Genomic DNA, 14,772 nt, shown 5'->3' with positions numbered 1-14,772 from the left:
CATATCTCACAACGGGCCAGTCCCAGCCCTCCCTGTGCACATCCTTGCTCACCAAGAGGCTTGGAAGGGTAAGTCCTTCCATTTCACAAAGTGATGACAACAATTAAAATAGCAGAAAAAAATGACTGAATTGTCACTATTTCTTTGGTGACCAGGTTATTTTTAGCTTTCCAATTTCCCTTCCCTGACTTTGGGATCCTTGTAAGCAGTGACAGTCTAAAGCACTAAGCATACATGAAATTCATTAATTGTTCAATATTTAACTCCATTTCCAAGTTCTCTTTTCCCTGGGAGATATAAATAGGAAGGCCAGAGACGAATGGTAAAGAAGAGGCTTGATTTTGTTTTCATACTCCAACCAGAGTCCCAGGAAGCTCTGTTCTCAATGAGTAATATTTCTTCTTTCTTCTTTTTTTGCCTACTCCCTGCATCTTCTCCCTCCTTCCACTCATACTACCTACTCTCCTCCCAAGACAGCTATGTCACCTATCAGGATTCTGTGAAAAGGAGTTAGGCCTAGGACTCACAGACACAAAAAAAGGAAGATAAGTGACATCAGCTCTTACTATGTGCAGGGCATCATCCTAGATGCTGGGGAAAAAGACACTGATGGCCTACCAGACACTTGCAATCTACTTATTCTACACAACTAAGTCAAAAGTCCTTGCTTAACAGAACACAAGGCCCTCACAATTCCACCCCCAACCCTCACTTCCAGCCCCATCTTTCACCCCTTCTGCTACCACAATGCAGCCTAGAACCCAGAACTAACGCCAGGTCCTGGTGCTTTACATGGAGCTGTGATACATCTGAAAATGTGGGACAAAGATGAATTTGAATCCAGCACTACCATTTAGCTATATGACTTAGGCAAATTTCTTAACTTCCCTGGACCTCAGTTTCCTTATTTGTAAAATGTAGATGATAATACCTTTTTCATAGGATCACACGAAGATTAAATGAGATGACACATGGCAAGTGCCTGATGTGTGAATGACAGAAAATTCCCACTAGATGCCCATCTTTCCCCCACTAGGTTAAATGTGGGTAGAAACAAGGGAGGAAGAGGGAAGCTCCCTGTTAAAAAACTTTTTTCTCCCATATTAATATACCAATAAGAGATTCTGTTGTATCAACAATCTTATTATAAATGCAAGTCACCTCTGTGTGCATTAAGCTTATCAATTCTCACCTTCATATAAAGTATTTAAATCAGACTACTACCTTCCAGAGTTTGAGGTTTCAGTATTGTGATTTCGATGTGGAGGAGCAATGTTATTTCAAAAACCTTTTTAGGGGCTTCCCTGGTGGCTCAGTGGTTGAGAGTCCATCTGCTGATGCAGGGGACACGGGTTCGTGCCCTGGTCTGGGAGGATCCCACATGCCGCGGAGCGGCTGGGCCTGTGAGCCACGGCCGCTGAGCCTGCGCATCCGGAGCCTGTGCTCCGCAACAGGAGAGGCCACAACAGTGAGAGGCCCGCGGACCACAAAAAAAAAAAAAACAAACCTTTTTAGGAAGGAAGCAGATGGCAAGGAAAAACTTTGGACATTCAGAACACAGCAACTGGGTGGCTGAAGGTCAGGGTTGGGATAGGGGAAAGGAAAACAGAAGAATAAAAGAGAGTAGGACAAGGATCCTGAAAGGGAAGCAGAAGGCCATTACATACACACTTGTCCCACTCTGTCATTGTGCCTTTGGCTCTGGTGGCAGCTGGAATGTCATTGACAATCACCCGGCCTGCTGCCTTTGGCATACTGTCAGTGGATTGAGACATCAAGATGCATTTGTCAGGCTGCCTTGTCAGCTTGCCCCAGTTCAGCCAGACTTCTTAGTAGAGGCTCTGTCCGTTCCAGTCCAGCACAGGTAGCTCCCACAAGAAACCCTTCCCTACTGAGATGACAAAGAAAGGATAGAAAGCGAAATGAGGGGAAGGATGGAGAAAGATGACCTGCATTGTACAATACTTCCAAACCAAAGGACTGCAAGAATTTATCCCCCACCATTGCTCACATTCTCCTTAACATCTTGGATGTATATGCCATTTCATATGTTTTCAAACCATTTGATTTTCATAACAGATGTGTGAACAGATTGTAAGCAGAGCAGGTAGGACTATCCCCATTTAAAATAATGAGGAGACCATGGTCTAAAATTGTTGGCCCTTTCTCAAATTCCAGCTTCTTGTTAGGAAACAGGCCACTTTAAGACCAAAATCTCTTGACTCTACATTCCAAGATAATGAGTCAGGACTCAAATTTTACACTAGGCCTTTAAATCACTATCACAGCAACCGGAGGGGGAAGTCTCCACCGTGTGAGACTAGACAGGATGGAAAAGCTGCAAGTTTCAAACCCTGCCTCTGCCAGTGACTATTCATAAGAATTTTAAGACCTTCACCTATGTGGTCCTTGATTTTCTCATCTGTCAAATGAAGTGGGTGTGGACAATCTTCTGACCCTAAAGTATACGTAGGCTAAATACTTTTATCTATTTCACAATTGTGCCTCTGCACAATCTCCTTCGCCAATCATATTCAATACCCTATCAAATGTTCTGAGACTCTGCAAGACCTAAAATGACCTTAAACATAGGCAGCACTGGGCTTCCCTGGTGGCGCAGTGGTTGAGAGGCCGCCTGCCGATCCAGGGGACACGGGTTCATGCCCCGGTCCGGGAAGATCCCACATGCCACAGAGTTGCTGGGCCTGTGAGCCATGGCCACTGAGCCTGCGCATCTGGAGCCTGTGCTCCGCAACGGGAGAGGCCACAACAGTGAGAGGCCCGCGTACCGCAAAAAAAAAAACCACACACACACACACACACACAAAAATAGGCAGCATTGCCGCAAACCCACAGTGAGGCCCATCTTCCTTGTGAGCCCCATTCAGGGCTCTGTCTTGCAGCCACCACCCACCACCACCCCTAAAGGGCAAAGTGCCCCTTGGCTACCTTCAGCCCTAGGACCAGTACTGCAGGTACCAGCAGCATGGGTCAAACACAGAGAAGAAACCCTGGAAGTGAGCTCAGGACCTCTAGAGGCAGGGAATTTGGGGTCTCAGATACTACAACAAGGTCTATAAAAGGGGCATGCTCTAGGTGGGCACATCCATTTATACGTTCAGGGAGAAAAGTTGCAAGAGGGTCAGAGTGGGGTCTCTAAAGCACAGGCCCAGGGCAGCAGCCCAATAGCTCAGGTCTAAGGGCAGTTTTGCCCATGGTTATTTGTCCTTCTCCACCTCCAAGTATCTGCTCCCAGTTCCTGTTGCTGGCAAAGCCTACTCATTAAGACTTCCTCACCCTAATACAGATAAAGATAAAGAAGGCACATGTCCTATTTTAATGATTCCCAACCCTGTTTTCATGCGAATTCTTTCATTATCTTGAAAGGAAAGGCAGGAATTCTCAAGAATCGTGTTACCACAATTAAAATTAATCTTAACTTAAAAGAGAGAATGCTTATTCACAGTCACCAAAAGGTGGAAATGACCCAAATGGCTACCAACACATGAATGGATAAATAAAATGTGGTTTATGAATACAGTGGAATATTATTTAACTACAAAAAGAATGAAATTCTGATACTTGCTACAACATGGATGAATCTTGAGGACATTATGCTAAGTGAAGTAAGTCAGACACAAAAGGACAAATATTGTATGATTCCACTTATATTAGGTACCTACAATAAGCAAATTCATAAAGAGAGAAGTAGAATATTGGTTACCAGTGGTTAGGAGGAGAGGGAATGGAAAGTTATCGTTCAATGGGCAGAAAGTTTCTGCTTGGAATTATGAAAAAGTTCTAGAAATGGATAACGATGATGGTTGCCTAACAGTGAGAATGTGCTTAATGCTAATGAATTGTGCACTTTAAAAAGTTTTCAAATAAATAAATATTATGTTATGTATATTTTGCCACAATTTTTTTAAAACATAAAATGCCACTGTGCACTCTCAAGGTTTTCTGGAGGGGGATGATAAAGAAGAAAGAAGAGAGAGCACAAAATCAAATTTCCAAAAACAGTGTCACCTCCAAAAACACTAGGGACAGAGACCTTCAAGATGGCAGAGAATAAGATGTGGATATCACCTTCCTCCCCACAAATACATCAGAAATACATCTACATGTGGAATGACTCCTACAGAACACTACTGAATGCTGGCAGAAGACCTCAGATTTCCCAAAAGGCAAGAAACTCCCCACGTACCCAGGTAGAGCAAAAGAAAAAAGAAAAAACAAACACAAAAGAATAGGGATGGGACCTGCACCTCTGGGAGGGAGCTGTGAAGGAGGAAAAGTTTCCACACACGAGGAAGCCCCTTCACTGGTGGAGATGGCGGGTGGGCAGGTGGGGAGCTTTGGAGCCACATAGGAGAGAAGTAACAGGGGTGCAGACAGCAAAACGGAGAGATTCCCACACAGACGATCGCTGCAGACCAGCACTCACCAGCCCGAGAGGCTTGTCTGCTCACTTGTGAGGGGTTGTGGGGGGGCGGGAGCTGGGAGCTGAGGCATGGGCTTCTGATGTCAGGTCCCAGGGAGATGACTGGGGTTGGCTGCGTGAACACAGCCTGAAGGGCACTAGTGCCACAGCTAGCCAGGAGGAAGTCCAGGAGAAAGTCTGGAACAGCATAAGAGGCAAGAGACCATTGTTTCAGGGTGCGCGAGGAGAAGGGATTCAGAGCACCACTTAAACGAGCTCCAGAGATGGGCGCAAGCCACGGCTACCAGCACAGACACCAGAGACGGGCATGAAACGCTAAGGCTGCTGCTGTAGCCACCAAGAAGCCTGTGTGCGAGCACAGGTCACTATCCACACCTCCCCTCCTGGGAGCCTGTGCAGCCCGCCACTGCCAGGGTCCCGTGATCCAGGGACAACTGCCCCAGGAGAACACATGGCGCACCTCAGGCTGTTGCAACATCACTCCAGCCTCTACCACCGAAGGCTTGCCCTGCATTCTGTACCCCTCCCTCCCCTTGGCCTGAGTGATCCAGAGCCCCCTAATTAGCTGTGCTTTTAACCCCCACCTGTCTGGGCAGGAACAGACACCCTCAGGCGACCTACATGCAGAGGCGGGGCCAAATCCAAAGATGAACACCAGGAGCTGTGCGAACAAAGAAGAGAAAGGGAAATCTCTCCCAGCAGCCTCAGGAGCAGCGGTTTAAATCTCCACAATCAACTTGATGTACCCTGCATCTCTGGAATACCTGAATAGACAATGAATCATCCCAAAATTGAGGCAGTGGACTTTGGGAGCAACTGTAGACTTGCATTTTGCTTTCTGCATCTAATTTGTTTTTGCTTTTATGTTTATCTTAGTTTAGTATTTAGAGTTTCTTATCATGTGGAACAACTTGTTTATTGATTTGGTTGCTCTCTTCCTTTTTTTATATATATATAGATATATATATATTTTTCCTTTTTCCCTTGTTGTGAGTGTGTATGTGTATGCTTCTTTGTGTGATTTTGTCTGTTTTGTCTGCTTTTGCCATTTGTCCTAGGGTTCTGTCTGTCTGGTTTGTTTTTATTTGTTTGTTTTTAGTATAGTTTTTAGTGCTGGTACCCATTGGTTGATTTGTTTTTTAGTTTGGTTGCTCTCTTCTTTCTTTCTGTCTTTTTTTTTTAGTACTTTTTAATTTTTTTATTTTTAATAATATTTTTTATTTTAATTATTTTATTTTATTCTTTCTTTCTGTCTTTCTTTTTTCCTCTCTTTTCTTCTGAGCTGTGTGACTGACAGGGTCTTCATGCCCTGGCCAGGTGTCAGGTCTGTGCCTCTGAGGTAGGAGAGCCAAGTTCAGGACATTGGTCCACCAGAGACCTCACAGCTCCATGTAATATCAAATGGCAAAAGCTCTCCCAGATCTCCATCTCAATGCTAAGACCCAGCTCCACTCAACGACCAGCAAGCTACAGTGCTGAACATCCTATGCCAAACAACTACCAAGACAGGAACACAACCTCACCTGTTAGCAGAGAGGCTGCCTAAAATCATAATAAGGTCACAGACACCCCGAAACACACCACCGGATGCAGTCCTGCACACCAGAAAGACAACATCCAGCCCCATCTACCAGAAAACAGGTACCAAACCCTTCCACCAAGAAGCCTACACAACCCACAAAACCAAGCTAAGCCTCTGGGGGAAGACACCAAAAACGATGGGAACTACAAACCTGCAGGCTGCAGAAAGGAGACCCCAAACACAGTAAGTTAAGCAAAATGAGAAGACAGAGAAACACACAGCAGATGAGGGAGCAAGGTAAAAACCCACCAGACCAAATAAATGAACAGGAAATGGGCAGTCTAACAGAAAAAGAATTCAGAGTATGATAGTAAAGATGATCCACAATCTTGGAAATAGAATGGAGAAAATACAATAAACATTTAACAAGGACGTAGAAGAACTAAAGAGCAAACAAACAATGACAAACAACAAAATAATTGAAATTTAAAATTCTCTAGAAGGAATCAATAGCAGAATAATTGAGGCAGAAAAACACATAAGTGACCTGGAAAACAAAATAGTGGAAATAACTACCACAGAGCAGAAAAAAGAAAAAAGAATGAAAAGAATTTAGGACAGTCTCACACCTCTAGGACAACATTAAATGCACCAACATTCGAATTATAGGGGTCTCAGAAGAAGAGAAAAAGAAAGGGACTGAGAAAATACTTGAAGAGATTATAGTTGAAAACTTCCCTAATATGGGAAAGGAAATAGTTAATCAAGTCCAGGAAGCACAGAGAGTCCCATACAGGATAAATCCAAGGAGAAAAACACCAAGGCACATATTAATCAAATTATCAAAAATTAAATACAAAGAAAAAATATTAAAAGCAGCAAGGGAAAAACAACAAATAACATACAAGGGAATCCCCATAAGGTTAACAGCTGATCTTTCAGCAGAAAGTCTGTAAGCCAGAAGGGAGTGGCAGGACATATTTTAAGTGATGCAAGACAAAAATTTACAATCAAGATTACTCTACCCAGCAAGAATCTCATTCAGATTCAACAGAGAAATTAAAACCTTTACAGACAAGCAAGAGCTAAGAGAATTCAGCACCAAGCACCATCAAACCAGCTTTATTTAAAACAAATGCTAAAGGAGCTTCTCTAGGCAAGAAACACAAGAGAAGGAGAAGACCTACAATAACAAACCCAAAACTATTAAGAAAATGGTAATAGGAACATACATATCGATAACTACCTTAAATGTTAATGGATTAAATGCTCCAAACAAAAGACGCAGGCTGGCTGAAAGGATCCAAAAACAAGACCTGTATATATGCTGTCTACAAGAGACCCACTTCAGACCTAGGGACACATACAGACTGAAAGTGAGGGGATGGAAAAAGATATTCCATGCAAATGGAAATCAAAAGAAAGCGGGAGTAGCAAGTCTCCTCACAGACAAAATAGACTTTAAAATAAAGACTAGTACAAGAGACAAAGAAGCACATTACACAATGATCAAGGGATCAATCTAAGAAGAAGATATAACAATTGTAAATATCTATGCACCCAACATAGAGCACCTCAATACATAAGGCAAATACTAACAGCCATAAAAGGGGAAATCGACAGTAACACAATCATAGTAGGGCACTTTAACACCTCACTTTCACCAATGGACAGATCATCCCAAATCAAAATAAATATGGAAACACAAGCTTTCAATGATACATTAAACAAGATGGACTTAATTGATATTTATAGGACATTCCATCCAAAAACAACAGAATACACTTTCTTCTCAAGTGCTCATGGAAGATTCTCCAGGATAGATCATATCTTGGGTCACAAATCAGGCCTGGTAAATTTAAGAAAACTGAAATCGTATCAAGTATCTTTTCTGAACACAACGCTATGAGACTAGATATCAACTACAGGAAAAATATTTAAAAAATACAAACACATGGAGGCTAAACAATACACTACTAAATAACCAAGAGATCACCAAGGAAATCAACAAATACCTAGAAACAAATGACAATAAAAACACGATGACCCAAAACCTATGGGATGCAGCAAAAGCAGTTCTAAGAGGGAAGTAAAATAGATAGCTAATGGGAAGCAGCCACATAGCACAAGGAGATCAGCTCGGTGCTTTGTGACCACCTAGCGGAGTGGGATACAGAGGGCGGAAGGGAGATGGAAGATGGAGGAGGTATGGGGATAATGTATATGTATAGCTGATTCACCGTGTTATAAAGCTGAAACTAACACACCATTGTAAAGCAATTATACTCCAATAAAGATGTTTAAAAAAAAAATGGTCACACACCATTTTTAGCCAGGTCTTCTATGCCTGAGTGGGAAACAAGGCAATGGTCTTGTTAATTTTTATCTCAATTATCTGGGCAGCTGCTTGATTCTGACCCTCCCTTTGTCAGTGAAAATACGACAGATTGGAGAAGTAAGACATTACAAGAATGGGCTTAGAAAACCTTCATAAAACTGCCTGCTTTCTCTCTTCAATAAACACGTTCATGGCCATCTCTATTCTACATTTACCCTCTTAAACCTGCTCCTCAAAGAGTGACCCAAAGATCTGCAGCATCAGCATCAGCTGGGAGCCTTCTTAGAAATGCAGGCACATCTAAGGCAGCACCCTAGACCCACTGAATAAGATTTCCAGTTATACCCCATTTCCTAGGGTTTTCACATGCACTGTAAATTTTAAGAAGCCCTAATGTGTTAGTTTCCTTTGGCTGTTATAACAGATTATCACAAATTTGGTTGCTGGAAACAATAGAAATTTAATTTCTCACAGTTCTGGAGGCCAGATGTCCCTGTATCACTGGGCTGAAATCAGGGTGTTGGCAGGACCACACTCCCTCCAGATACTTGTTGGAAGAATCCGTTCCTTGCCTCTTCTATCTTCTGGTGGCTGCTGGTTTCCTTGGCTGTGTCCAATCTCTTCCTCCGTCTTCTCATTGCTTTCTCTTCAATGTGTATGTCAGATCTCATTCTGCTCTGTCTCTTATAAGGACATCTGTGATGGCATAATTCAAAATAATCTCTTTGTCTCAAGACCCTTAATTTAAATCACATCTGCAAAGACCCTTTTTCCCAATAAAGTAAACACTTCAGGTTCCAGGGATTAGGATGTGGATAGCTTTTAGGGAGCCATTTTCACACCTATCACAGCCCTGCATCTAGAAATATTTACTTCCACATGCTAACAAGGATACAACCAGACCACATAAGTGATCTGTACATATACCATCTCCAAACATAAATTTAATAAATTTAACAAAGCGTCATCCTTCAAAACCTATTTTCAGCAAAGAAGCATTGAAATTTCAAAACGGCTCTGTGAGCCAAACCCAAGGACTCTGAAGCTTCCTCCTATTAGGAACTCACAAATGTAGCACTTACCCACCTGGGGCTCCTACCAAACATTCGGATTTCTATGCTCCACATGCAGGATCTGAGTCACCAAGGAAGGGTCTGGGAATTTGGATTTTTAACAGGCATTCTCTGGTAATTCTACTGGTAATTCTAACCATCAGACACATTTGAGAAACACTGCTTAGACCAGTAGTCCTCACCCCTCACTGCATATCACAATCATCTGGGGAAATTTTTAAAAGTACTGAGTCCCAGGTCTACCCAGACCAATTCAATCTGATTCTCTTGAGATGGATATTTTCCAAAGCTCCCTAAATGATTCTAATGTGCATCCAGGCTTGAGAACCACTGATTTTACCTCTCCAGGGTCAGTTAAGTGAGCTAGCGGTGATTTACCAGACCCAGGTAAGCCACCCAATAAACGAAAGCCTATCTGGGCTGCTGCCCTTTTCAGCAGATGTACTAAAGAGTCCATCTTCACATGATGGGCCAGGCCTGTGAAGAACTAGGCAACTATGAAAGTGCTTTGGAAAATCTGCCCCACAGGAGTTCCCACTCCAGCCGTGAGAGCCCATGCACAAATGACATTCACCAGCCACTCGTGAGCACTCTGCATCAAAGAATAAAGCCATGCCCAAGCCAGCCTCTTACCCCAAATCCCATCCTTCTTTATGGAGAAGAATTTATTTTCTTCTCTTCTCCACATCCTTCCCCAATCTCCATCATGCCACGCACTTACTTCTAGCCCCATAATACCAAAGTAATAAAGTTAAAGAAAAAAACTGAAATGTTTAATTACTAATCAAAATATTCCCTACTCCACTAAAGGCACTGGCCCTGTCCACACAAGGGTTAGCCAGTCAGTCCTTAGGGGTTTGTAACAGAAATGCGATAAGACCCTCCAAAGTTAACAAGGCACAGGGCTCATCTAAAAAGGACAGTTTGGCTAGAAGTCCTGAAAATTTACTCAGCAGCCTAGAGTTAGATACCATCAAAAGTTAGAAGTTGGAATAATGATGTCCTTGCAGAGAAAGCAACACCATGAAGGATGTGTTAAGAGCATCCAAGGAACTGCACCATGAAAGTAGGAGTCCTGTTCACCTTGCCAGCATGCGTAATGCACAGCGTCTTGCCATTTTCATTCTGTGATGTAGAGAATGAATTACAAGGGCAATTGAGGAGGCAGAGAGACCGATTTAGGAGACTACTGGAATAATCCAGATGCCAGATGATGGCAGTTTGTACCAGGGGCAGTGTTGGGAAGAGGTGTCTGGATTGGGGATTATTTTGGAAGTATAATTGGCCAAACGTCTTGGTGGATCAAATGGAGGGAATGCATGAAAGGAAGAACTTGTGAATGGCTCCAATGTTTTTGGCTTGAGCAACTGGGTGGGTGGAAGTGGCATTTTCTGAAACAGGGAAGAATCGAGGGGGTATGACTGAGAATCCACAGTTCTGTCTTGGATACTGAGTGGTTTTTTTTTATTTCTGACACAAACTATGTGGTTTCTTTTACAACACTACTCTCAATTGCCCCATACCAACTAGATGTCCCACAATTCAATTTAATTCTGACACAAATTACCTGGAGTTAGCATCAGACTCCACGGGTTTAAGGACTCAGTCTTACAAGACTGCCTTCACTTCAGAGGCCAATTACAAGTATCAAGTCACCTATACTTCTGACCAACCAGCTATAAATCAGGGTTCCCACAACCCCCTCCTCAGGTTCCATAATTTGCTAGAACAGCTCACAGAACCCAGGAAGCCACTTTACTTACATTTACAACTTACTACAAAGGGTACAAATAAGCAGCCAGACGAGGAGGCACCCAGGGTGAGGTTCAGAAGGGTCCCAGGAGCTTATGTCCTCATGGAGTTGGGATGCACCACTCTCCCAGCACATGCATGTGTTTACCAACTCAGAAGCTCTGTGAACTCCACTGAGGAGTTTTTGTGCAGGTTTGATTATGTAGGCACAACTGATTAAATCACTGACCATTGATGATCATCAACTCAATCTCTAGCCCCTCTTCCCTCACTGGAGATTGGGGTAGAGTTGCCTCATTTCAACAAAAGACCCTCCTATTACCCCTATTATCAGGAAATTTCAAAGGTTTCAGGAGCAAAGATCTTTCTGATACCACAAGCACGTAAGTTTCATATGGTGTCACTACCATTTCACCAGGCAGGCAGTCATATACAAACCTGGGGCTCAGGGAGAAATCAGAGGCCAGATTCAAATCCCCTCTCTACCACTTATTAGCTTCTGTGACTGTGGACAGGTACTTGGCCTCTCCATGCCTTAGCGTCTCCATCTCCAGCTGGGTTCTATTAAAATAAGAGAGAGAGAGAGCATGTAAAGTAACCATTCATTCAACATATATGTATTGAGCCTCTACTGTGTGTCAGGAATTATCCTAAGGGCTAGAGGTAGAACATAGGACAAAACAAACAAAAATCCAGCCCTCAGGAATCTACATTCCAATGGGAAAGACAGAAAATAAACGAATGAGAGAACATATACCATGCACTTGACGGTAATAAGTACTACAGAAAAAAAAGTCAGTAGGAAAGAAGAATAGGGAGTGGAGCGTGGGCAATGGTGTCATCTTAAATAGAAGAGTCAGAAAAGGCCTCATTGAGAAGGGTCTATATAAGACCCTTCTGCTATAAGCAGAGACCTGCAGAGGTGAGGGAGAAAGTCAGGCAGACATCTGGGGAGGAGTATTAAAGGCATTGAGAAAAGCAAGTGCGAAGAGCCCTGAGGTGGAAGCTTGCCTGGCACGTGTGCCAAGCCCAGCAAGGAGGCTGGTGTAATCAGAGGTGACCCACTGAGAAGTGATAGCCACTGCGCAGAATTCCAACAATGTTCATCATCAGGATGGCCCATTTGGCCTGCATCTTAAGCTACAACTTTCCAGATATATATTGTTTTCACTCTCCAACTGCAGTCTAATTAGTTATCTGCTGATTAAGTCATTGAGAGCAGCCCAGAATACTTTCGTACTGCTATTCCTATCCTAACTAAATACCTCAGACAGGAAAGATCAACTGACCAAACACACACACACACACACACACACACACACACACACACGCACAAATTGCCAACTCATTTTACTTCCTGAAATTTTAGTCTCTTTGCCCAAGATTCCTTATTTCCACAATATGACTAAATTATTTTAAAATTATTTGTATTAAGAAGTGTTTGCAGGAGGAGCTTCAAGATGGCGGAAGAGTTAGACACGGAGATCACCTTACTCCCCACAAATACATCAGAAATACATCTACATGTGGAACAACTCCTACAGAACACCTACTGAACGCTGGCAGAAGACCTCAGACCTCCCAAAAGGCAAGAAACACCCCACGTACCTGGGTAGGGCAAAAGCATAGGGACGGAACCTGCACCTGTGGGAGGGAGCTGTGAAAGAGGAAGGTGTCCACACACTAGAAGCCCCTTCACGGGCGGAGACGGCGGGTGGCGGAGGGGGAAATCTTCGGAGCCACGGAGGAGAGCACAGCAACAGGGGTGCGGAGGGCAAAGCAGAGAGATTCCAGCACAGAGGGTCAGGGCCGACCAGCACTCACCAGCCCGAGAAGCTTGTTTGCTCACCCGCCGGGGAGGGCGGGGCTGGGAGTTGAGGCTCGGGCTTTGGTCGGATTGCCGGGAGAGGACTGGGGTTGGCTGCGTGAACACAGCCTGAAGGCGCTAGTGCGCCACGGCTGGCCGGGAGGGAGTCCGGGGAAAAGTCGGGAGCTGCCAAAGAGGCAAGAGACTTTTTCTTGCCTCTTTGTTTCCTGGTGCGCGAGGAGAGGGGATTTAAGAGCGCCACTTAAAGGAGCTCCAGAGACGGGCGCGAGCCGCGGCTATCAGAACACCAGAGACGGGCATGAAACTCTAAGGCTGCCGCTGCCGCCACCAAGAAGCCTGTGTGTGAGCACAGGTCACTCTCCACACCTCCCCTCCCAGAAGCCTGTGCAGCGTGCCACAGTCAGGTCCTGTGACCCAGGGACAACTTCCCGGGAGAAAGCACGGCGCGCCTCAGGCTGGTGCAATGTCATGCCGGCCTCTGCCGCCGCAGGCTCGCCCCGCCTCCGTGCTACTCCCTCCCCCCGGCCTGAGTGAGCCAGAGCCCCCGAAGCAGCTGCTCCTTTAACCCCGTCCTGTCTGGGCAAAGAACAGACGCCCTCAGGCGACCTACATGCAGAAGCGGGGCCAAATCCAAAGCTGAACCCCGGGAGCTGTGCGAACAAAGAAGAGAAAGGGAAATCTCTCCCAGCAGCCTCAGGAGCAGCGGATTAAACCTCCACAATCAACTTGATGCACCCTGCATCTCTGGAATACCTGAATAGACAACGAATCATCCCAAATTGAGGCACTGTACTTTGGGAGCAACAATATATATATATTTTTTTCCTTTTTCTCTTTTTTGTTAGTGTGTATGTGTATTCTGTGTGTGATTTTCTCTGTATAGCTTTGCTTTTACCATTTGTCCTACGGTTCTGTCTCTCCGGTTTTTGTTTTTTTTTAGTATAGTTTTTAGCACTTCTTATCATTGGTGGATGTTTTGATTTGATTGCTCTCTTATTTTTCTTTTTTTATTACTTAAAATTATTTTTTGTTTTTAATAATATTTACTATCTTTTATTTTAATAACTATTTTATTTTATTGTATTTCCTTTTTCTTTCTTCCTCCCTCCCTCCCTCCCTCCGTCCCTCTCTCTCTCTCTCTCTTTTTTCTTCCTTTCTTCCTTCCTTCCTCCCTCCCTCCCTCCTTTCTTTCTTTCTTTCTTTCCTTCCTTCCTTCCTTCTTTCTTTCTCCCTTTTATTCTGAGCCATGTGGATGACAGGGTCTTGGTGCTCCAGCCAGGAGTCACGCCTGTGTCTCTGTGGTGGGAGAGCTGAGTTCAGGATATTGGTCCACCAGAGACCTCACAGCTCAACATAATATCAAACGGTGAAAGCTCTCCCAGAGATCTCCATCTCAACACCAAGACCCAGCTCCACTCAACAACCAGTAAGCTACAGTGCTGCACACCCTATGCCAAACAACTAGTAAGACAGGAACACAACACAACCCATTAGCAGAGAGGCTGCCTAAAATCATATGATCACAGATACCCCAAAACACACTACGAGACACAGACCTCCCCACCAGAAAGACAAGATCCAGCCTCATCCACCAGAACACGGGCACTAGTCCCCTCCACCAGGAAGTCTACACAACCCACTGAACCAAACTTAGCAACTGGGGACAGACACCAAAAACAACAGAAACTATAAACCTGCAGGCTGCGAAAAGGAGACCACAAACAGAGTAAGCTAAGCAAAATGAGAAGACACAGAAACACACAGCAGATGAAGGAGCAGGGTAAAAACCCACCAGACTAAACAAATGAACAGGAA

General features: G+C 44.1%; 1 long non-coding RNA gene across 2 annotated transcripts in view; it reads right to left on the bottom strand.

Annotated features, from left to right (window-relative positions):
* Positions 1-13,321, bottom strand: part of LOC137228596 (uncharacterized) — a 114,854-nt gene extending 101,533 nt beyond the window's left edge. For both annotated transcript variants that reach the window (XR_010945311.1, XR_010945312.1), the window contains exons 1-3: positions 12,738-13,321; positions 11,568-11,690; positions 8,777-9,000 (exon numbers count right to left, since the gene is read on the bottom strand). This is a non-coding gene — a long non-coding RNA (uncharacterized lncRNA). The remainder of the gene's footprint in view (positions 1-8,776; positions 9,001-11,567; positions 11,691-12,737) is intronic.
* Positions 13,322-14,772: the final 1,451 nt, after the last annotated feature.

The sequence above is a fragment of the Pseudorca crassidens genome, chromosome 8, assembly GCF_039906515.1.
Source record: "Pseudorca crassidens isolate mPseCra1 chromosome 8, mPseCra1.hap1, whole genome shotgun sequence".
NCBI classification, from domain to species: Eukaryota; Metazoa; Chordata; class Mammalia; order Artiodactyla; family Delphinidae; genus Pseudorca; species Pseudorca crassidens.
Note: the sequence above shows the minus strand (reverse complement) of the source record. Positions and strands in the feature narration are given on the sequence as shown.